Source organism: Oryctolagus cuniculus, chromosome 6 (assembly GCF_051225735.1).
Source record: "Oryctolagus cuniculus isolate XC-2025 breed Fujian yellow rabbit chromosome 6, ASM5122573v1, whole genome shotgun sequence".
In the NCBI taxonomy this organism is placed as follows: domain Eukaryota; kingdom Metazoa; phylum Chordata; class Mammalia; order Lagomorpha; family Leporidae; genus Oryctolagus; species Oryctolagus cuniculus.
Genome location: NC_142872.1, coordinates 148,316,590 through 148,341,791, shown reverse-complemented (window position 1 = coordinate 148,341,791; position 25,202 = coordinate 148,316,590). Strand labels below are relative to the sequence as shown.

General features: G+C 36.8%; 1 long non-coding RNA gene across 1 annotated transcript; it reads left to right on the top strand.

Annotated features, from left to right (window-relative positions):
- Window positions 1–3,336: 3,336 nt before the first annotated feature.
- On the top strand, window positions 3,337–22,195 carry LOC149126328 (uncharacterized). Its single transcript, XR_016234955.1, has 3 exons — window positions 3,337–3,485; window positions 21,582–21,728; window positions 22,044–22,195. It is a non-coding gene; the product is annotated as an uncharacterized LOC149126328 (long non-coding RNA).
- Window positions 22,196–25,202: the final 3,007 nt, after the last annotated feature.

Below are 25,202 nucleotides of genomic sequence, written 5' to 3'. Positions count from 1 at the left end.
AGTGTGCCGGCGCCGCAAGGCGGAGGATTAGCCTAGTGAGCAGCGGTGCCGGCCCAAATTCTTTTAAATCTGGGAAACATTGTACTAATGATCTGGAGAATTAAATAGAAAATGTCAATGTTTAATTTAAATTTCTTGAGTATATGTTAAATAATTTGTTTTTTAAAGCTTTATTTATTTTACTTGAAAGGTAAATTTATAAACAGAGAGAGGGAGAGACAGTGAGATAGCTCTTCCATCTGCTTGTTCACTCGGCCACAATGGCTGGGGTTGGGTTGGGCTGAAGCCAGAGTCCAGGAGCGCATTCCAGGTTTCTCACAAAGGTTTAGGGGTCCAAGCAGTTGGTTCATTCACCACTGCTTTCCTAGGCACATTAGCAGGGAGCTGGATTAGAAGCAGAGCAACTGGGACTCCAACTGGCGCCAATATGGGATACTAGTTTCAAAGGCAGGCCCTTAATCTGCTTTGCCACAATGCAAGCCCAGAAACTTAAGTTTTATTTCTGTTGTTTGTAACCAAGAGTGTTTATGGCTGAAATTGATCAAGCCAATGTAACCTCCTTGGTTAAGTCTTTCTAAAATTTCTTAGCCATATACCCCACAGCAACTATATGTCATTCTCTGTTTCCCTTACTATGTTTTAAACCTCTATTATAGTTAGATATATGCATGTTTATTCCCTGCTAAGTGTTAATTTTTCTTCCTTTGTCAATGCTTTTCATAGTAATTAATATATGGTAGACACACAAATATTTGTTGAATGAATGAAACCACAACTGTGGGCAGATTCTCTTCCATCTCTAATTTAATAACTATAATAAATTCTTCTGCATTAAAGATCATTTCCATAATTTTAGCAGGTCAAAGAGTAACAATATTTTATTAGCTTGAGCAAATTTAATGTACTTTGCTGAAGAGAGGTATTTGTAATTTTACCAAGTACATTTTCTCAGATTATAAAATAATATTTTATCAAGCAGAAACTGTGTTTATATTGATTTATTGACATTATGAACATTTTATGTAACATCTTGAAGTGTCAGCACAGTTCCAGGGCTTGAAAATTTCTTGTTATGAATTGTAACAAAGAAAATGTTTTTCAGCTTTAGATGATAAAAGTGTATTTCTTTCTTTTTTCTTTTTTATGTTTCTTTTTCTTTTTTCTTTTTTCTTTTTTTGACAGGCAGAGTGGACAGTGAGAGAGAGAGACAGAGAGAAAGGTCTTCCTTTCACTGTTGGTTCACCCTCCAATGGCCACTGCGGCTGGCACGTTGCGGCCAGTGCATCGAGCTGATCCAAAGCCAGGAGCCCGGTGCTTCTCCTGGTCTCCCATGCTGGTGCAGGGCCCAAGGACTTGGGCCATCTTCCACTGCACTCCTGGGCCATAGCAGAGAGCTGGACTGGAAGAGGAGCAACTGGGACAGAATCTGGTGCCCCAACCGGGACTAGAACTGGGGTGCCGGTGCTGCAGGTGGAGGATTAGCCTATTGAGTCACGGCACTGGCCAAGTGTATTTCTTTCATAGATGAAAATTTATATCCCTCAAATTTTGTTATGTTCAAAACTTAGCTAAAGCATTTTTCCTTAAAAAATGACTTATTGATGATTTATATCATATAATTCAATTCACATAAAGCTTTATAGTGGACACAAATTGAACACTGATGGCTATTGAAGATTAGAATTGAGATTAAACACCCTGATTCTCTGCTTTTTATGGTTAGTAAACTTTTAAGAGTGTTGACCACACAACTTGTCTGTCGGCTGTGTTGGGTAGAGTGTCATTGTATGCCAACAGGGTTTAGTGTTGATTTCAGTGCACTAATAGTATTTCCAATTCAATTGTACTGATTAATATATTTAACAGGATAATTAGTCTTTAAATAATAGATATTATGAATGTAAGATAGTGTAATCTTTGTCTTTTCTCCACATGACAGCCTGAGACTCATAGGTAAGGGAAGAGATGAAAAACAGGCCAGTCTTTATTCTTCTTCAAATATCTTGTGTATTTGTGAACACCACTGTTCCGAGTGTAGCTAAATCTCTTGCATGTTGTCTTCGGAGATCTATCACGATTTTGAAGCATGGGTTCAAAACACTGTGAACCCTAAACCTTACCCAAAGACAGTCCTAAGTTGTGTGGGGGTTATTACTTCACATGGTTATTCTCTGGTTTCTGCTTTCAAGTATCAAAACCACTTCACCTCTCAACAAGTTGCCTGAGTGATCTCATGACAAACAAAGTTTTGCATCTTGAGAACAAAAAAAAAAAATTGTTACTGGCAAAAACACTTTCAATCAACCCTTTAAAGGGAGATTTTCAAAGTTTATTTCCAGAATCCTCTTTCTTCTTAATGCTTTTTTAACTTCCCTCCCTGCTTCTGCCCCATATTTGCCCAGAAACTCAATTCTCACCTTTACGTAAATTCTGAGACTTCACTTAGACCAGTGTCTCATATCTAATCCCATCAAGGTGTGCACTAGAAGCAAATGGCCTTCCTTTTGGCAGGATCCACTTCCTCTGAAAGTAATGATATCTGACAGGGATGTTTTTTCTCAGTTGCACTAATCTATGACTCACCTTTCAAGCCACAGTAATATTATGTACTTGTCTGTATTCTAGCATAAACCAGGTGAATCATGTTTATGAGAGACACAAGGGAGGAGATAAACATAATCCAAAAAAAAAGAAAACTGAAAAAAAAATCTAGCTGTGCCTGAAACACCTTGAAAATTTTCCCCCACTTGGAGTGTGGAGAATTGTTGCCTACACCCCTGAGGTCTTAGATGTAATCTTCAGGAGTCTTCAACTCCCAAGTCAAGTAACAGCAATTATTTATGAGTCCTGCTTCATCATATTTCTTTTACAGCTGCAAAAGATAGAGGGAACCTCTGCGGCCCAAGGTCTCCTGCATATTTACTGATGGAAAGCTAGTGTTTCAACAGCTTCGTAGTAGTTTTGACTATTGGCTCCAAAGTCTATGGGGAACGTCTCGCCTGAAAGATGCTATACAAATATAAGATCCAAATTCTACCCTGCCTGTTAAAATTTGGAGAGCCTGCGGTCGCATCGGGTTACCTGCCCTCCAGTGAAGGTCCCAACAATCCGGATGTGCCTATATTCCTGCAGAATGTGTGCTTTCTGGTCTAATTCATGCTCAGTGTAGCTGAAAGGATTGCAGCTAGAGCGGGCTCCCTTCACTCCGAGGCCCTCGGGCTGAGAAGCCAGCCTAACATTTTGTTTTCTTTGTCTAGGCAAAATGAAAGCTTGCTAACTTAGATCAGACTGTGACAACTCTATTTCTGAAAGAATCTATTCATTACTCACCGGCCAGTGTTAATGTGGGAGTTTCCCAGGAGGCAGAGCAAAGTGAAGTGCTGATTCTTTTCTTTCCCCTTACAGCCTTGGATCTGGCACTTCCGAGATATGTGACGGTGAGGTCACTGAACCCTCTGGGGCCCCGATGTCCTCATCATTTCTAGGTAAGAACAAAATCACCCAGAAAGCAAGTGTGGCATAGCTGAACACATGCTTTGTAATTTACTGAAGATATAAACATGTAAGGTGTAGTTTTGTCTTCTAGGATTTATAAAACAGAACAACAATGTGCTTCTGTAGATTAAAACAACAGATTTGAGGAAGTACAAGATGCTTTAAAAAGAATTCAGTTCTGGACTAAATTTAAAAAACAACTTAAACCTTAAAATATATGCTTCTATGTAAATTAGGTATGTGATATGCATTGTATCATTGTTTGATTCCTTTTTTCCAAAATCTTCCTCATATCTTTATCTTATTTATGTATTTATGGTCATAATAAATTTAGATGCTGTTTTGCTAATCACAATTGCCCAAGATTTTAACAGGCCAAAATGTGCAGTATTATCCAAGAAAGCACTTCATTCTGAAACATGACTGTTGAGAGTGTGACTTGATATAGCATCCAGCAAGCTAATTTGGCTGTACAAATTAACGGCCTTTAAAAGCTCCTTGATGTAGCAATTCTACTTCTATGAAATTATTTGAAGGCCAAAAGTAAGTTAGTTTAAAATATTTGGCTAGCCAAGGAGTGATCACAGCATTGTTTAGAACAGAAGAGAGAGAAGTTGGGGGGTGAGAGGGTTCGCAAATATTGGTGGAGTAATGTGGAAATAGAGGGAACAGTCAATAATTATGGTCGAGAATATTTGTGAGGAATAAAGCAATGGGTGATCAGGAAACTTCTCAGGTAGTCAAAGAGAAGCCTAGGAATTTTGAAAGCCATGAATTGAGATTCATTCTGGTGAAATGAGAATTATGAATTCACTGTGAGCACTGGCGTGTGCATACATGTGTGTGTGTGTATGTGTGTGTGTGTGTGTGTTGGGAGGATGATGTAAAGGTTTCCTGGGATTGGAGTTACCATTTCACAAAGTAGAGAACCTTAATGTGTGCAGGACTGATGATTTTAGACCTTAGGAAAAGCTGAGACACTTTCCAGAGTAAAAATCCACCCCCTCCCCAAACTCTTTCCAGGTAGATGAGGCACTGCACATGGCTTCACTTTACTCCCTCAGCAGTACCCGCAGAAACAGAGCAGAAGTTGACATTGTTTTTTTTTTTTTTTAAAGAATCCCAATAGCTCTTGAAAAACCAGAAGATGGTATACAGCAAACTAGAATATTATTTTTTCCTGGAAGAAGGTGTGAAATATCCCCAAAGGGGGTGCAACTCAGAGACACCAAGCGGGAAAGACTGTGGGCCACGCTGAGTGAAAGGAGAGTAAGAGACTAAGGGCTATCCATGGGGACTTCCTCTAAGAAGGTAGACAGTGAGATTTTTTTTTTTTTTTTTTTACTTTGTGAGGCATAAGATAATTAGATTAGAGACTGAATTTCCTGTTAGCTCCCTCTATTCTCCTGGTACTCTTAATTAAACCTTCAATAAAAGACTGCTTAGACCATCATCAGAAGGCTATGCATATTTGTTTCATGGAAACAAACTGATAAATGAAAGCTAGGATCTCCTCCATAATCCCATAAGGGACACAAGTAGCAGTCTCATTGTCAAGTAAAATATTTATAACTGGTATTTCTAATTGTCATAACATGGGTATATTTTATTATTGCTGCATTGAATTTGCTTTTATTAAATTTTGCCCTACATTTTCTCTAATGATGTTGTGGAATCTTATACAGAATGAATCATCTTGTCATTACAAAGAAAGTGTGTTTCTTTCCCAAGGACTTGTGGAAGAAATGTGGCAAACACAGGAATTGACATAAAATTCCATTTGCACATGGTCTTACTCTGACACCGAGCTATTTTCAGGATCCAGGAAGCCACACAAGCTGCTTCATTGATAAGAGAGGTTCTGTGATTCCAGAAAGTAGGAGGGAAAATTCTGTGAGTCAACGAGTAACAAAGATACTAAAAACCAGGTGGAAAAGAAGAAAAAAGTAAGCCAAGGGCATATTGCATGAAAATTTTGAATTATGCACACATACACACACACACTCCCAACGTGTAGAAAGAAGAGCATTCTCCTTGACATTTCATCCTCAAAAACCTATGAAATGAAGTTTGTTTAGTGGATCTGTGTTAGGAGGAGTCTCAACATTGGGAAACTAATGTGTGAAAGAACATTGTACCACATAGTCTGACACTTAGCGGTTGCTGTTTTGTTATTGACTGACCTTGAGAGCTTAGACTAAATATCAGCCTGAAGGACTGAGAAAAAGTTCTAAAATGAGGTATTTGATATCAATATCATGTTCTCCAAAATCCTACAAAAACCAAAATATTTTACTTCCCAAACCAAAGCCACAGAAAAAATAGCAACAGGTGAATGTAAGTGGGTAGGGCAATATCTTTAATATGGCACTTAGCAGAAGGTGCCTCAGAAAAACATATTAAATTATACCAAAAGTTAGGCACTTCAGTAAGAACCTGACTACATAGAACATATGGATTTTGCAGAATTAGTCAATACCATGAGTCTGGTGCTTTGAAAACTAATAATAAAAATTGAAATGCACAATGCAAATTCCCATTGCATTATAAGCAGAGACCCCACAAATGCCTGCATATTCTTTGTTGTTGTTTTCAGATTTGATAATAGAGAATTTAGCCAAGAAGGCTTATTGGATTGCAGCAACTTTTGCGCAAATAATCAAACTTCTGAGTCAGAGAACTTTTTGATGTGTGTGTGCTTAACTTTCAGTATTTAAAAAATGCATTGTGTATCACAAAAACAGGTTGTCAGGAATTTATTTAATTATAGTACAATTTGTCTAATAAATTTGGACACAAATTTTGTCTAAAGCCAGAGTTATAGCTGTGAGGCTGTTGACAGGAAATTGAGCCACAGCTGACTCAAGATCATGAAATAGAGTGGGTGACACTGCTTCATATTCTCTAAGAAAAAAGAGTGAGGCACTGAAACAGGTTTCCTCTTATCTAAGACATTTATCTAATCTTGTGCATGAATATCCCTCTGAGATGAGTGTTTGAAAAAGGGGGCAGGGAGGAAGAAAAGGTAAGAGGCCAGAAGAAATGTGGAAATGAGACTTAAAAGGGACATTACGCTCCTTGCTATCAAGAAAAGGTAAAAGTGTAGTGTATTCCAATGTACTAGTTATTCTAGGTTTGAATTTTTTTTTTAATTTTTAAAGAAATGTTTGTTTTTTAATAGATTCAATTTAGTTAGTAGATACAATTCCAAGAATATAGTGTTTTTCTCTTCCTCCATTCTCCCTCCCATCCTGATCCTCTCTCCTTCCCACTCTTCCTCTCTTTCATTTCTTTTTTTAAGTTTTTGAGATAACATATTTTAAAATTATATTACTGTGAAAAGACTGCATATTTCAGTGAACAATAAGTTTAAAAGGTAAAAAAAAGACTGATGCTGGTTTAGTGGGAATATAGAAAATGGCTACAAAAATAACTGAATGGAAAAATGACCATTTCACTCATACACAACACATTCTATATTAATCACAGATCATTAAACTACTACAGTAGTTAACATCCCTCACCACTGGTTTGACAAATTTATAAAACAAAATTTTACAAAGGTACATTTGTAGTGATACCGATACATATCTTCTTTTTTTTTTTTTTGGATTTTTTAAAATGTTTAAGATATTTTTAGCTCAATTTGATGTCCTCCAGTTGCATCCATTTTGATGCAAATAATAGAATTTCATTCTTTTTTATAGCTTAATAATATTCCATGGTGTATATATACCACATTTTCTTTATTCCTTTGTCTGATGATGGACACCCTGGCTGATTCCAAATTTCAGCTATGAATGGTGCAGGTGTCTCTTTGATACAATGGCTTCATATCTTTTGTGTTTATATCCAGTAGTGTTACTGGATCATATGGCAAATCAATTTCTAGATTTTTAAGAAATCTCCATACTGTTTTCCACTGTACTAATTTACATTCCCACCAACCGTGTTATAAGTGTTCCCCTTTGCCCACATCCTCAGCGTTTATTACCCTCTGTGTTTTGGATTTTAGCCATTCTGACAGGGGTGAGGTGACATCTCCTTGTGGTTTTGATTTGCATTTCCCTCATGGCTAGTGATGTTGAACATTTTTCACAGATTTGTTGGCTATTTGTATTTCTTCTTTTGAGAATTGTCTCTTGAGGTCTTTTGGCCATTTCTTAATTAGATTATTGTTTTTTGTTGTTGTTGAGAGTTTTTAAGTAGCTGATATATTCCAGATATTAATCCTTTGTCGAATAAGTAGCTTGCAAATATTTTCTTTTTACTCTGTGGATGTCTCTTCATTCTATTGATTATTTCCTTTGTTGTGTGGAAGCTTCTGAATTTGATACAGTCCCATTTGTTTAGTTTTACTTTTGTTGCCTGTGCTTTGAGGATCTTGTCCAAGAAGCTGCCTCCTACACCAATGCCTTCAGGTCTTACATTTGGGTATTTTATCCATTTGGAATTGATTTTTGTATATTCTTTGAGGTGTGGATCTAATTCTATTCTTTTACATATGTAAATCCAGTTTTATCAGCACCATTTTTTTGAAGAGATTATCCTTACTCCACTATGTAGTCTGAGGACTTTCGTCAAAAATCAGTAGGCTGCATGTATGGGGATAAATTTCGGGGCTCTCTATTCTGTCCAATATATGTAGTGGTTTTTGATGCCAGTCCCTTGCTGTCTTAATTATTATAGCTTTGTAGTATGCTTTTAAATCAGGTAGTCTGATACATCCAGCTTGATTTTTTCTTGCTCAAGATCACATTGGCTATTTGGGATCTTTTGTAATTCAGTTTGATTTTAGGATTTTTTTCTAATTCTGTAAAGAATTTAATTGTTAATATATTAACAACTGCATTGAATCTGTAGATTACTTTGAGTAGTATAGAGATTTTAATGATGTTGATTCTTCCAATGCATAATCAAGGAATAGCTTTCTATTTTTTGTGTCTTTGATGACTTATTTCATGAATGTCTGATAATTGTCAATGTAGAGATCTTTCACTTCTTTGGTTAAATTTATTCTTAATAAAATAATAGTTGAAAACTTTCCAGCTCTTGAGAGAAACATGGACATCCAGATACAAGAAGCTCAAAGAATTCCAAGCAGGTAAAGATACAATGGAGTTGAAGTGTACTATATAGCAAATGGACCTAACAGATATTTGCAGGATATTTAAACCAACAGCTACAGAATACACATTCTTCTCATCAGCATGTGGAATATTTTCTAGGATAGACTATATATTAGGCCACAAATCTAGTATCATTAAATTTATCTTTATGTATCTTCTCAGACCATAAAGGAAGGAATAAAGCTAGAACTCAACAGCAAGAACAGAATACTCATAAATACTTGGAAATTAAACTACACGCTATTGAATGATTAATGGACCATCAAAGAAATCAACGGTTTCTTGAAATAAAGAAAAATGAAAACAACATATCAAAATTGTGGGATACAGCAAAAAGCAGAATTAAGAGAGAAGTTTATAGATTTAAGTGCTTACATTAAAAAAGGAGACATATCTCAAAGATATTAGGAGACATCTTGAAGACTTAGGAAAACAAGAACAAACTGAATCCCAAATCAGCAGAAGGTGTGAAACAATAAAGACCAGAGCACAAATAAATGAAATTTCACGTGGCGTCCAAGCAGAATGGGTAACCACCATATTGACAATATAAAATTCTGCCAATAAAAAAAAATTCTGCCAATCCCTTTGGTCAACAAATTTGCTGCACTAGAATGAGATTTCAAGGAAGACCATGATGATGGCATTTTTCTCACTTAAAAAAAAAATTCTTTGAGATGTGTGGGTATGTGTGTGGAGGGCATTGGTTTAGATTAAGGAAAGATAGTATTAAGGACTCAGGTACAAATAATCAACTACTCTTCTGGTATTTTGAGTCTGAATAAAGATGCTCCTGTTTGAACTGCTTTGATGTTTTCTAGTTTGTCCCTAAGCCTTAGTCCCAGTTCCTTCTAACAGACAACTACTAGAATGTGCCATGATATCGTGTATGCAAATATATGTACACTTATTTGTATATGTATATGTGCGTTATATTAGCAATATAATATATGTATATGTATTATATAAACACAGAAATACGAGAGGTCTTCCAAAAGTACATGGAAAATATGTATTATGTAAAAAACATGGATATCAAATTTTATTGCACCAAAATATACATCTAAAATTTGTTTTCTGTAAACATTTTGAAATCCCCCCTTGTAGGTCGCTTGTGCTAAGTACTTTTCATTTCTTACTCAGCATTATGTTTCTCATTGTTATTACTGTGTGAACACCTGGCATCTTCAGCCACTGCATGGTATTACATTTAAAAATCCATTGCATTTGCTTTATAAAAGTTTGCCTCCAAGTCCTCACTACATGTTGCCATTGTGAACATATTTGACCATTTCTCTTTAAAGATTTGTGTCTTTACATCACAAATGATATCACTGGGCTTCATAATTTATGCATATTAAATTATGTTCACTTTTATCACACTGCTTATGGCTAAAATTTATATTGCTACCAGCAGCACAAAAGAGTACATGTTTTCTCAAGTCCGTACCAATGTGTGGTGATAACCAGCATCCGATTTTTTAGTCTAAGGATGTGGAAGAATGATAATTTATCTTCATTTCTTTATTGCAACATCATCTTCTCCCAGAACAGAGCCCAGACTTTTGAGAATTCTCATAAACACATGTTGAGCAAATGCACATGTGACTGACAGGTAAAATCCTTCCATTTTAAATTATTATTTATTTTTTGTATAAATGTAATGTGATTGAATTATTAAAGTTAGTGCATTAAAGGATTTCAATACTCTGCATGGGACTTCTTTCTGGGCCAACTCTTTGGAGCTTCTTGGCTAGAAGACCAAGTTTAATAGAGGTCAATTACCACTTGGAGCCAGCATTTTATACACTTTTTAACATCGTACCATTTCTTCCCGGAGTTTGTTTTCAATACACAAAATAGCGATGATTTAGTAATAGATTTATTTGCATGTAATAACACACTGTTTTGATTGTCTTATTAATCCATGGCCCACATTTCTGAGAAGTGACTCTTTCTATACTCAGGGGCTCCACTAGCTTGAGGATTTTGGTCTGCAGCAAATGGCATTGCCCTTCTGACCATTGCTAATCAAACCAGGTATTTTATGTAATCTAATCAAAGTACATCAATGATGGCCAAAAGCTCCATTCTCAGACTTCATATTTTGGACATAAAGGAGATGGAGAGGACTCACTAGTCACAGGGAAGCCACAGAACTTACCTATCTTTCAGTAGCTGAATAACAGAAGAGAAAGAGTTTTCTGGTATATCTTAGCATCATGTAGATCCCATAGAGAACTGTTTTGTTTTTGGAAGAGATAAACACTTCTGACCATGTGCACCAGTAACAGTATGAGGAGACCAAATGTTTCTACTGCAACGAACTGTCCCTGATAGTAAGTGGAATACCTTCTTCTCAGGATACCTTAGCATTGCTGTGTTCTTAACAATTGCCACCAGAAAAATACTGAGTTTCACCCCTTGTTCATGCTAAATATTTAAATTTGTATCTTCAACATCAATCAACCTACCTCATTACAAAAAGAGTACAATGACTACCTGCTAATTAACCCTGCTAATTAACAAAAGAGTAGTCCACAAGGAGAGCCATTAATGTGTGCTTATAAATTGGTAAAAACTGGGTTGAAAATGCTTTATATCACTTTTTCGGGATGAATTAATTTAATTATGGGATGAATTAATTTAATTAGATTCTCCCTAGGAGTATAGAATCTAGAATCCCAGTTTTAGGGTTTTACTTGATCTCTAAAATTAGGGTCTGACTTTGTTGAAAACAGGAGTGGCAGGGGCTCCAAGTTCAGAAATGGAAAAGAGCAAGCTAAATTTTAGGAAAGGGAGCCAAATTGAATAAGTGTAAAAGAAGTTAAAACATAAAGCAAATCAGGGCAGAAGAGGCAAAATAGAAATACACTTATCTGCATCTTAACACGCATAGAGACAGGCATAAAATACAAACACACAGACCTTTTTATACTTTGCTACTCAAAGTCTTTATTTCCAACTACAGTGAAATATTAACTATGATTATATATAAGTATATATTGACTTAGTTGATTTAATATAAAGAATAAAGAACAGATAATATATCAAAGTCATGTCCATTATCTCTAAAGCATCTTAATTTACTGTATGTATATGAATAAAAATATACATGTCCATAAACTATCATCTGTGTTTTTGAGAAATAGAGGGTGAGATAATTTTAAAGTTTTTTGAAGGAAAATATTTTTAATAAATAAAATTCATTGACATTCATACAATGTTTTCCTAAGTTTAGCTCTTTGTAATCACACATGTAACCTGTAGATTTGTGAACTCTGAGGAGGACATCTTTTGTGTATACCAAATTTGTTCTGAAAAGACCTTTGTTGAAACCAAAAAGGAAATACAAATTAATAGTGATTTCTTGAGAAGAGCAAATAATGATTTGAAATAAACTTTTTCAGGAAAATGGCAAGGGAATATAAACTTCAAAAAAGGAAAGGATGGGATACAGTAGTCAGCAAAATAAGGGACTGGATTAAGGAAAGCAAATAAGAATACACACACAGAAAATGTTAGAAATTGAAAATATCCCTTGATCTGAAAATAGATAAGAATAATTGCCAGAATCTGTAAATATACAAAAGAGATGAAGACAAGATGTAAGTATGCAGTGACTTTTTGAAAAGTATACAAAGGGGCTTGCATTTCCCATAGCAGTTGTCTGCATCCCACTCTGGAAATGGGTTCTTTTCACTAAATGGTTCTCCAGTTATTGGGTCTAGCTTCCTGCTAATGTGTACCATTGGAAGCAGCAGGTTATGTCTCAAGTAACTGGATCCATGCTACCCAAGTGGGAGATGTGGAGTGTATTGTCAGCTCCCAGCCTCAGCCTAACCTAACCCTGACAAATTGGGGTTTATGGGGAGTGGATCAGTGGATCAGGCTGGCTGTCTGTATCTCTAAATTTCCATTTCTATTTCTCATTCTGCCTCTTAAATAAGATGTAAATAAGCAATGTGGAAGTATACAAAGAAAATTGAACTGTGTTAGAGCAAAAAAGTTAATAATTTAGTCATTAAGTACATATTTCTTAAAGAACCTATTGTGGGAGCAGTAGCTTTCATGAGAAGACTGGGCAGAAATATTTGCTTAGCATTCCAAATTTCATTTCTACCAAAAGGGATTCATTATCACTTAGCCTGGAGCTGGCTCAGGAAAGTGTAAATTCCAGCGCGTAAGACTCAGAGAAACCTAGAGAAGGACCGAGGTCACAGTAAAAACCTTGTCAAGATCGATTCTGAACCCAAGAAATCTTATTTACAAGTTTGATGCTAAAGGCAAGTAGGGAAGATAGACAGGTGCAGATCCAAATGTGATTTCAAGAACAGAAAAAGAATAATGAGTGTTATGTGTGTAAAACAGTATATTTCTGTTACAGTACAAATTCTGGTTAGTATTAAATGCGAAGTATACCATCAAACAAATGACATTTTTTGTCTAGCAAACATTATTTTTTTTTCTTTTCTGCATCTAGATACAGCTTCAGCAATGCAGAATGAATATGTATGACTAAAGTGAAGCACTCAGAATCCCAAGGGAAGTAGAGAGAATCTACACATTTGGCTGTGTAGACCCAGAATAAACCACAGAAGCACTTTTTTCAGGACTAATTGGAAAATTAAATCAACCAAGGATTCTAGTTTGGATTCTCTTTTTGTCTGTTTAAAAGCCTTAGCTGCATCACACTCAGAAGGCCTACAAACCAGAAAATACAATCACAATAATAGTGGTATACTGGAAACCATCACTCTGATAGCTACTTAGAAATGCAGAGGGGGCTGGCCCTGAGGCTCAATAGGCTAATCCTCCGCCTGTGGCACCAGCATACCGGGTTCTAGTCCTGGTCAGGGCGCTGGATTCTGTCCTGGTTGCCCCTCTTCTAGTCCATCTCTCTGCTGTGGCCCGGGAGTGCAGTGGAGGATGGCCCAAGTGCTTGGGACCTGCACCCGCATGGGAGACCAGGAGAAGCACCTGGCTCCTGGCTTCGGATCAGTGTGGTGCGCTGGCCGCAGCGCGCCAGCTGCAGCTGCCGTTGGAGGGTGAACCAATGGCAAAGGAAGACCTTTCTCCCTGTCTCTTTTTCACTGTCTACTCTGCCTGTCAAAAAAAAAAAAAAAAAAAAAAAAAAGAAATGCAGAGGGAGGGAGACATCAAATCATTACACCATATGATGAAAACTGAACACAATAGTTACTGAGAATGGCATTGTGACAAGCGGCTCACACACTTCAGGAAAGAGCATTTGTGTTACACCAGGTAAGACAGATGGACCAGCAGACCATCTAAGAATCCAGGAAGAGCTACTCTAGAAGTCATTCTAAGACCTGAAGTTGGATGTGCAATGGTGCAGAATTGACCAGAGCAGACCCTGTGCACCTTTCCAAGATCCAGCACAATACTCTATAGTTTGTGTGCCTGTGTGGGTGCAAACTGTTGAAGTCTCTACTTAATATGGAGTTGAACTTCTGAAAATAAAGATAATTAAGAATAAATCTTAATGAAGAATGGGATGGGAGAGGGAGTAGGATGTGGGATGGTTTGGCGGTGTGAGGGTAGTTATGGGGGAAGAACTGCTATAATCCAAAAGTTGTACTTACAAAATTTATATTTATTAAATAGAAGCTTTCTATTAAAAAGAGAAGAATCCATTCCTCAAGAAGCTGGCAATGCAGTTGAATGATAGCCTGATCGGCCAGCTTTCTCTCAGTGTTGCCCTGTCTTAAGAGGACCACCTTTTCAATGTTATAACCCATTGCAGGGACAGCGGCATATTATGAAAGAGTGATGTACATTTTAGGGGGTTGCAGAAATTTACTGATATTAGGAGACGTTAATCTTCTATCCCATCAGCATCCAACCAGATGTCTTTCAAAGCACTTCAGAAATAATGTTGCCTGTGTCATAAATATCCTTTATGTTTCCATGGTTAGAGGGCACTAGTTTTCAGGGTCTGTGCCTCTTCAAATGTGAATTCTTAATCCTGAAATTAAAGGACAGTACAGAGTAAGAAACATGTATCCAAAATCAGTATAGTCATACAAATCCCTATGTGAAGCGTGTGCTAAATTGTACTTTTCAAGGACACAAACCGCTAACCAGATACATCAAATAGGAGCCAAAGACTTCATATGACATAGGGTTTTAAGATAGCACTCCTCAATTCCAACTCGAAAAGATTCCATCTTCACGACTTTCTGTGGTTTTGGCAGAAGCCTTTGTGTGTGTGTATCATGGCCCAACTTCCTTCTCTGCCCACCTTCTCTTCTCCAGGCTTAATCCTGAGAGTATGTGGTAGTCTCAAATGGAGTCTGTTTCCCCCTGGAAAAAGATCTCTAGTATCTGTAATACTAAATAAGTAGTTAAATAAATAGTTTAAATGTAATTTTGAATACATGTCAAAATCCCCAGACTCTTAGGACATGCCTGCTTTGAAATAGTCGTGTCAAAACAGCCTCTATGGTAAAAAGTACTGCATAAAAAGTTATGAATTTTCCACTATAGAATGACTTCAAACATTCCTGTTAAACTTTTGCTATCTTTTAAAAGTCAGTTGTTGATATATACAAAAAATAGAAAAGTAATATTGAGGTAAATTAATTGTAAATTTATTCTAAGTGACATTATCACATATAATCTTTCTAACAGGTGCATAAGATAATATTTACCCTAGATTTTAATTTCTGCAGATGGAGATGTATTTCAGAAGTAGCTACATTGTGGATCAAATGAAGGTCTATAAATAATATGTGCATTCCATTGGAGGGACCGCAGAACTGTGGTCAATTCCTTAAAGATTCTAGACCCACAAAGCCTGCATCTGCCACTGGTGCTATTCATTGCTGTGGATTTCCTCATATTGGCCTTGTCTTCAGTCTAAATTGGGCATTGGCTTTAGTGAGAGCCAGAATTAATTTTACTCCATTGATTTTTTTCCCCTGTAATTCAATCAACATTTTAAGTTAAACTCAGTTTCTATCATTGGGTTTGGATGAGCTATTCCTTCAGGACTGTCAATGCTTTTCAAAAAGGAAGTACTAGAGCTCTTCATTATCAGATTTCTAGGTTTTCAGCTCCATTTTTTTAACCTCATCTGTGTGCTGGAGCAGGTTGATAGAATATGAGGGAAATTGGCCTGCACACCAAAGAAATGCTGCCAATAAGTTCCCTCTGACCTGAGGGGTGTGAGAGCAAGACTTGAAAGTGATTCTCTCTGAGCATTGGTCTTATTCCACATAAGTAACCACAGATTGTAGCCAAATCCTCCTTCCGATGCTGTTTGAGCTTAGAGGTTTTATTTTCTGGTCCAGCAATCCCCCAGGACTTTATCACTGGTGTATGTAGTTATTTTTGCTTAAAAGTGCAGCAATGATTTTAATAGTAATAATGAAAGCTGATTTATAATTTTTGAGTAAGATATATGGATTTTATTTACTAAATTTAAAAAATAATAATTTATATCACATTCTTTTTAAAACAACTACACATTGGTATTTCCTTACTAATATTGAGCATAATAGAATGATGAATTTAATGAAGGGATATTTGATTTATAAGTCTGAAGTACATGATATGAAATCATTGTCTTGATGAAATTTCTTGACATTATATAAATGTTAATTTTATAAGCGAATGAATATGGCTTAAACAACCTGTTTAAAATCTTTTCGTGGGCCGGCATTGTGGCATAGCTGGTTAAGCCACTGCCTGAGATGCTGGCATCCCATGTGAGCATCGGCTTGAGTCGTAGCTGCTCCATTTGCAATCAAGTTCCCTGGTAATGTGTCTGGGAAAGCAGCAGTAGATTGCACAATTGCTTGGGTTCCTGCCACACGCATGGGAGACCCTGATGGAATTCTAAGCTCCAGGCTTTACCCCAGCCTGTCCTGGCTATTATGGGCATTTTGGGAATGAACTAACAGATGGGAGTTCTCTTTCACTGTCTCTATCTCTGTCTCTCTCCATTTCAAATAAATAAACAAAAATTTTAAAAAAATACTTCATATTAATATTTCACATTAATTCAATGTTGCAGCCATAAACTGTCTTTCCAAAGACCATTTTGCTTTTGTGTTGATGGCAAACTTCAGACACAGTTTATTGGTTCAGAGAAAAGTAATAATTGTTTTTTTTCCTCTCTTAATTATATTTTATCAGAAATTTAAAAATTGACTGTAATTATAATTTCCCACAAAGTTGACTGACTTAAAAGGTTGTGCCCCGATGAGGTGGGTAGAAACATGGTCTCTCAGCAGGGAATACCTTTCTTATCACTAATTCATCCCTTTAATCCATTCTAACTTAGAAAGTCTTAACTTTTTGTTTTCAGACCTAAGAAATCATAGTGTGTGTGGAGAGGAGAGTGTGGCAAAGGTTAGGAAAACACACAAGACGGGGAACTCTCCCTGGCAAGTACATTTTGTGTCCTGAGGCTGCACAGTCTTTATTGCACTCACCACAGGGGCAGACATTATTTTTGGACAGGGTCACTCTATGATCTTATCCCATACTCCAATTCCAATAATATTTTATTGGCAAGAAATCCAAACCATTACGGAGACAAAACAAACTGCATGATAGAACAACAGAAAGTGGATATTACAGGAGAAAGCAAAGCGTACTCTTCCTGGTGCCATTAGAGAAAAGTGGGATCACTCAGTGGGATAAGCCGGTAGATCAAGACTAAATATTTGCAAGGTATCCATTCTCCCCAAGTTAATTTGTAAATGTAATATAACCCCGGTTAAAACTCCAATAGGATGTTTTAGCTAAGTGGTTTTCTAATTACTTTGAATTCAATGAAGATAAAATAACATGATGCACAATTTTTTTCCCTGAGGTGAAGTAGCTTCAAAATTGTCCTTTTAGGTGTTTTTTTTTTTTTTCTTTGAGATACAGAGAGGGTGAGGAGAGAGAGACTCATTTTCAAGGGCTGGTTCAAATGTCTGTTAACAATGGAGGGGGGTGGCCAGGCCAAAGCCAGAAGCCAGTCTTGGTCTCCCACATGAGTGACAGGAACTCCAGCACTTGAACCATCTCCTGCTGCTTCTCATGGTGCACATTAGCAGAGAATTAGAATAGGGTAGGGTGCTGAGATTCAAACCCAGGCACTCTGATATGAATTGTGATGGACCCTATGACATCTTAGCCACTGCCCCAAAGGCCACACCCCTAAGGTTTTTAAAAAGAAGTTTATCCTTCCAATTTCTTCCTTTCGTTTTGTAAGTCTATGATTTACTGAATAATGTTCATGGATTGTACCTCATTTATTTATTTATTTATTTATTTGCCAGACAGAGTTAGACAGTGAGAGAGACAGAGAGAGAGTTATAGACAGTGAGAGAGAGAGACAGAGAGAAAGGTCTTTCTTCCATTGGTTCACTCCCCTAATGTCACTACACCGATCTGAAGCCAGGGTCCAGGTGCTTCCTCCTGGTCTCCCATGCAGGTGCAGGGCCCAAGCACTTGGGCCATCCTCCACTGCCCTCTCGGGCCACAGCAGAGAGCTGGACTGGAAGAGGAGCAACTGGGACTAGAATCTGGGGTGCCAGAGCCGCAGGCAGAGGATTACCCAACTGAGGCACGGCGCTGGCCTCATTTATTTATTTTTAATGTCTATCATTTATCTATCCGTCATCTTTCATCTTTTTTTTTTTTTTAAAAGTAGGACCAAACTAAAAACTCAGAGTCTGGATTCAGTGGGTCTGTCCCATGAGTGCAGGGACCCAATTAATTGAGCCATCACCTGCTCCTTAGCAGGGTGCACATTAGCAAGAAGCTGGTTAGAAACTAGCACCAGAACTTGACTCTTGGCACTCCAATATGGGATGGCATCCCAAGTGTTAACTTAACCATTGCCACCAAAACTCATCCCTTCTCCCATGTAGAATTAATTGCTTTTCCAATTGTTTACCCATGGGCAATTTATCTGCACCTTTATTTCTGTAAGTACAAATTCCTGCTATGGTTATATTGCTGCACAGTTTGCCTTCCCACTATGCTGCAAATCCCATGATGTCCATGCCTATATCTGGTTGACAGAGGTCCTAATGTAGACTTAATTGTATTTCTCAAGTGGACTGTCATTGGCTTTTCTTAAGAATGCTCTCTGCAGTTTACTTCCTGAGTTGAGCTCTGCACACACTTTCTGTCAGAAACCACAGTTTCGTCAAGAACATGAATTTTATCCAAAAGCCAGTCCCCACAGGGTGGTTTGGAGTTGACGTAAAAATGCCAAAAGGCAGAGGTGTGGTTCTCAGAGCATTCCCTCAGCTCCTCTGCCTTGCAAAACTCCGTTCCTTCCCGTCGAAGAACAGGCCTTGCCAAACAGGCAGCACTCCTCCACCCTACCACCCTGCTCACAGTGGGGAGAACGTGTCTGACTCTTGGATGGTATGCTTTTTGTCCTGCAGGGAGACAAGCCCAAATGATATCAGCTTCCTCTTGTCTCCTTGTGCCATGAGGAATCAAACACTGACAACGTGTTGCCTCTCTCAAATGAATGCAGACATCCATTCCCAGTGGGTGACCCAGGGTGTGCTGTGTGAAGGGGCGTTCAGTGTGGGGAGGAACTACATGTGCTCATGCCTTGCTGATGACTTCTTCCTCCATAGGAGGTTTGCTTTTCTTCAGTACCATTCTTCTGTGACCTTCTCCATCTACTTGATGGTGATGCACAAGGGGCCAAGGTCCAGGAGCTGTCAATACTAATTGAAAATTTACAGAGAGCTGCTGATTTAGTCAGGATAGAAGCTTATCCACATTTCACTAAATCCACATTTTCAAAATAAAGTTAATTAAGATTTTAATTGGAGCAAAGGGTGTAATGATAAGTTAACTTCAAATTAGTTAACTAGATAATTATTTCATCAATTTATTTAAGGAATATTTATTGAGATGACCATGTATAAAGGAAATCCCCTATCAATTGCAGTGTCTTTGTAAGAAAATGCCTGGAACAAAAGCTTATCTGTGTAATTCCTTGTGATTTATAATAAGTTCTGAAACTGGCTCTTTCAGTTCTCAATATTTAGTCAATAACACTATGTAAACACATCAAAGGTGTAAGTGAGAACCTAACATGCTCTCTGATACTGTACTACTTTTTAAATGCTGTTTAGTTTAAATATTTGTAGTGTGTGGTGTAGCTGAACTAAACACATACACACAAATACACACATGTACACACACTGTCTCATTAATATTGATCTAATCTAACATTATATTTAGTAGGACAGAACAATTTTAACTTAAACCAATGGCCTTCAAATCAGTTTAGTGCCAAAACCTCCCTCTTTTTCAAAAGATAATTACATTAATACTGACATTTATGTATCATGAGAACTAGACAGACCCACTTTCTTCTTATTCTCCCTAATTCAGTCAATATAGTCCATCAGTTTCTTACATGAAACCCTTGATTCTACACTGAATTTCTATGAATTTCATACTTTTGAACCTACAATTAAATATAATGACTATCAAATCACACCAATTGCAGCACTGCCATAAGGCATATTTAATAGGAAGGAGAGTTGACATCAATATCAGCAATGATAACATATATTAACCAAAGTTTATTATTGTCTTATATTTTAAGACCAGCACTACATTGAATAGTTTTTAGTAGCATTATCATATTGAATCTTCATAATAATCTCTCTGAAGTGTGGGTAGATTGAGGTGTTAACTCTATTTCAAAATTGCGTAAACTTAGTGGCTTAGTGATTTTAAGTAATTTCCTAAAGGTCACACATTTAGTGTCAATGATAAAATTTGGAAAATTTTCCATTGTAATCTATGATTATAACACTCAAAGTAACAATTTTACATTGTATGCCATATTGACTTCTCCATCTAATGAATCTCTTTGTTAGACTGGTCAATGTCCCTACAGGGACCACATTCTCAAATGTACATGATCAGATATCAAAATATACTAACATTCAGAACTAAAAATTCACTGTGTTATACTGATATAGGAAACATAAAACTCAGCTCTTCCAGATCTTTTTTAAAAAAAAAAGCTGAAATAAGAGATGTAATATTCCAGAATATCATTTGAACACATTTCTTGTATATTTTCTACCTTAAACATATTGTATATTTTCTACCATAAAACATATATTAAGAGTAGTAGAAATGTGAGGTTGTGATAAACAAAGGTGTTGTACCTGAACTCTTAAGAGAAAAAATGTATCACTAACTAAAGATGGATGTGAAGAGACAGATAGTTGGGTTGAGTTTTGTGTTTGGTTTTGGTTTTGTTTGTTCAGTATTTGAAAGGAGATATGGGGAGAGAGGGGGACAAAGGAAGAGAGAGAGAGGGAGAAAGGGAGAGAAGGAGGCAGAGAGACAGAGAACCTATGCACTGGTTCACTTACCAAATACTCTCAACAGCTGGAGTGGAATGCAATCCACATCTCCCTTGTGAATGCCAGGAATGTAATTACTTGAACCATCACCTGCTGCCTCCCAGGGTGCGCATTAGCAGGAAGCTGAAATCAAGAGTACAGCTTGAACTTGGTCCCAGGCATGCTAACATGAAATATAGGGGTCTCAAGTGGCGTCTTAACTGCTAAGCCAAATGTTTGCTTCAGTTTTGCTTATTCTATAAATATATTGAGTTTGAAACTAGAGTATAGAATACATACAGAAATTTGCAATGAATCTTTGAATTTTGAACTGAAATTAGAGTAAGGAAGTCAGAGGTAAGGTAAGGATAGGGGCGTGATAGACAATTGTATGGAGGTGACAGTTAGAATGATCAGGTTAGACCTTCCAAGAGATAAAGAAAAGTTTAAATCTACAGAACCCAAACTTCTTTGTCTGAGAAAAGAACAGCTGAAGTGTGGGCCACCTTCTTGTTGCAGCTTCTATTGACAATCAGTAGCATGAAATGTGAATCTTCAGAAACAGCTTAGTCATCCCATTTCATTTTTCCGTGGCTAGACTCTACTGGGGAGTGGTATTTACAACGTGGAAGTGGTAATTACAGAAGAGCATCTCTGAGCCACACTGATGATAAAGTGTTCTTGGATTCCATGGAACAGTGGTATCTTCCCTGATTTCCACTCCGCCAACCCATCAAACAGATTTGTAAGTAACTAATTTCCAGTATTCAATCTTATTCTGCTTCAAATATGGAGAGTGCTTTCTGTGTCTAGATTAGACTCTTACTGAAAAACTGGTTCTGAAGACCATGTTTCATGAATCAGGTGGAGGAGAGTAAATGTTGATGAATAACCATTGATTCTAAAGAATTAAAGTTATCTAAGTATTGATAATACAGCATTGTATGCTGAGAATGCATATAATAATAATGGTGATGATGTTGATAATGTATTATTGTTGTAATACAGATAATTGCACAATTATTCTTTTGAGTATATGCATTACATCCCTGTTTTACAGATAAAAGAACGAAGCACCAAGATTTTGACTTAGTGTTCAGTATCACACAACTCTAACAAGCTTAGGCTGTAATTGAAAATCCAACAACCTGGAACTAGAACTCGTCTGTTTAACCATCATGGAATCCTGGCTAAAAATGTAAGAGTACAGAATTAAAGAATTCAATAAATGATAAGAAAGAAAAGAGATGAGAATAGACATGAGAGTTTCTACATAATGGTAATGAAATAAAGTAAAACATTAAGCCATACCTCAGGAGTAGTAGAATAGTCACTTTGTTAAATTGAAAGGCTACTGTGACTTATGCAGCATAGTATATATGAGGGGCTTTAAAAATTGCGGAAAAATAAAATTGAAAGTATGAGTTCACTTTGGTACAAAAACAATTTTGAAATCTGTACTTTTTTCCATGATACAGATTTTCTACATATTAAGAAAAAATTGATGCAACAGTAGAGATAATAGCATTGGGTACATAGGATAAGAAGAGGTCATGTGTGTGGAAATCAAGACTTATTATCATGGAAGAAAAGTTGTAATTCCTCTAGGAGATGATACAAAGATGAGAGCAATGTTTAGTGTGAGAACAATGAGTAGTGTGAAGACGGATATATTTCAAATCCTTGAGGACAAACGATCAGCTGGTTAATACTGAGTACACCCAATATATGCCAAGAAAGAACTGTCTTCCCCACTCTTGTGGAAAATCTGACACCAGCCACTCTTTTATCCTGTGGATACAGTAAAATGAATAAAAGTGGTCTTTGGCTGAATGATTATGGATATACTATGGTCATTTGTGGAAAAATGGATCACAATTTTAAAAACATTCATACAGGTCTGCAGTTATTGAATTTAAAGCCACAGGAAATTGAGTTAAAAGTATAAAGAAGCCAAGACATCCTATTGAGGTTTATTTTCAAATACAGCTGTCTCCTTTTCATTTTGTAGTTCCTTTTTGGTGGGCTGTATGAAGAACACACATAACCATTTTCTCCAATGCTTTTGCATAATGAAAGTTTCAATTAGTAAGATTCCTGCAAAAGGGGTTTTAAGATAAGTAAAATTTCTGTGATCAGGTACTACATACAGCCTTCAGGCCACGTTTGTTTCCAGATGCCTAAGCAAGAGAGAATGTGTAGAGCGACAGAAAACAATATCATTCTTCATTTTCAAAATTTATTCATTGTCCAATATCTACATGTGCGTTTTTGTTCATTCAACATGTTTAGGACCTATTATGGGCCAGGTCTGCTTTAAGCAGGTAGAATATACTGGGGGTTCAAGTCTGAAAACTGGGAATGGTCTGTTCTTCAAATTTGTAAACTGAAGGAAGAAGATGGTCGATAGATATAACGGCAATGATTAAATAATATGAAGCGTGAAGAAGTTCAGCGTTAGATTTAACCAACACCATTTTACAGCACCTATGAAGTCATCTCATTGTTGTAACTCAAATGTCTCATTTGGAAACTTGCAGTTGACATAATAGTATCTGAAACATAAGACTGCCTTGAAATTCATATCTGATTAGAGAACAAGTAGTTGATTTTAGCTGCTTGCAATCAGTGCTCTTTTGGGTAAATTAACGGGACAAAAATAAGACAGGTTACCAATTAGAGTTTGAAAGTCTGTAGAACCCAGAGCATCAACTTAAGGTAACAAATTATAGCAAATCCATAATGGCTTAAGTAAAGATATGCATAAGGAATTGGAAAAGCACAGTAATACTCAAGCTTACTTGATAGTGTTGGGATAATACATAAGGACGTTACATGAATTCATATGGAGTTTCCCTCTTCTCAATCCAAAATACTTTGAAACAATATGTCATCATTTATTCTTCCATCAGCAGATAATTTTCTAAAGTATTATTGTTCGAAATAGTCTGAAAGTCATCAGTACTGGAGATGCATAAATATTTAAAAACAAATAAGCAGGGGCCGGAGCCGTGGCTCACTAGGTTAATCCTCTACCTGTGGTGCCCACATCCCATATGGGTGCTGGCTGTAGTCCTGGTTGCTACTCTTCCAGTCTAGCTCTCTGCTATGGCCAGGGAAGGCAGTGGAGGATGGCCCAATGCTTGGGCGCCTGCACCCGAATGGAAGACCAGGTAGAGGCACCTGGCTCCTGGCTTTGGATTGGCGTAGCTCCAGCTGTAGCAGCAATTTGGGGTGTGAATCAATGGAAGGAAGACCTTTCTCTTTGTCTTTTTCTCTAACTGTCTAACTCTGTCAAATAAATTAAAAAAAAAGGCAAGCAAACAAACCAAACATAGACTCTCTCAAGCTCTGTTTAGAAAGCTTTAATCCAGGATTCTATAGTAGTGAAGGAGAACTGAATTTGAATTACACAATTTGATGAATTATTTGAATTTAAAAATTGGGAATATAAAATATATGGTCTTCAAAAACAGGTGTATAAAATCTTAGCACATATTTTGTATATATGAAAATTTCTACTTTTCGAAGAAGTTTTTTATTTTTATTTTGTATGTAATATTTTGTTGATATTATTTTAATTAATCGTAATTGAATACGGTTATGATGTAGAGTCAGATTTTTGATATATGTATAGAATGTAATATGTTTAAATCAAGGTATTTAGGTATTTATCAAATTGATTACCTATCATTTTTAATGGTGAGCCATTTGAAAAATTCTCTATTTTATTTTGAAATCTGTAATACATTATTATTGGTTGCAGTCACCCTGATGTGTAACAGATCTGAAAACTTATCCATTACATCTGAAACTTATGCTTTTGCATCATCAACTCCAATTTCATCTTTTCTCAGCCTGTGGCACCCGTGACTGTACTTTCTACTTCTGTGAATTCAATTTTTTTTTCTTTTTGTAGATACACAATGTTTTCTTTGTCCCTTCATTCTTTGATCTATATTAAGTTATCACCAAATCTTAACAGTTGTGAACAATGCCACAATGAACCAGGGAGTGCAGATATTCCCTGAAGCATATCAGTTTCAAAATTCCTTTTCTAAAAAAATATTTATATGTTTATTTGAAAGGAACGGTGAGAGAGAGAGAGAGAGAGAGAGAGAGAGAGAGAATGATCTTCTATCCACTGGGAATGGTCGCAAAGATTGGGGCTGGGCAAGCTGAAGCCAGGAGCCAGGAGTCTCCCATGTGGTCTCCCACA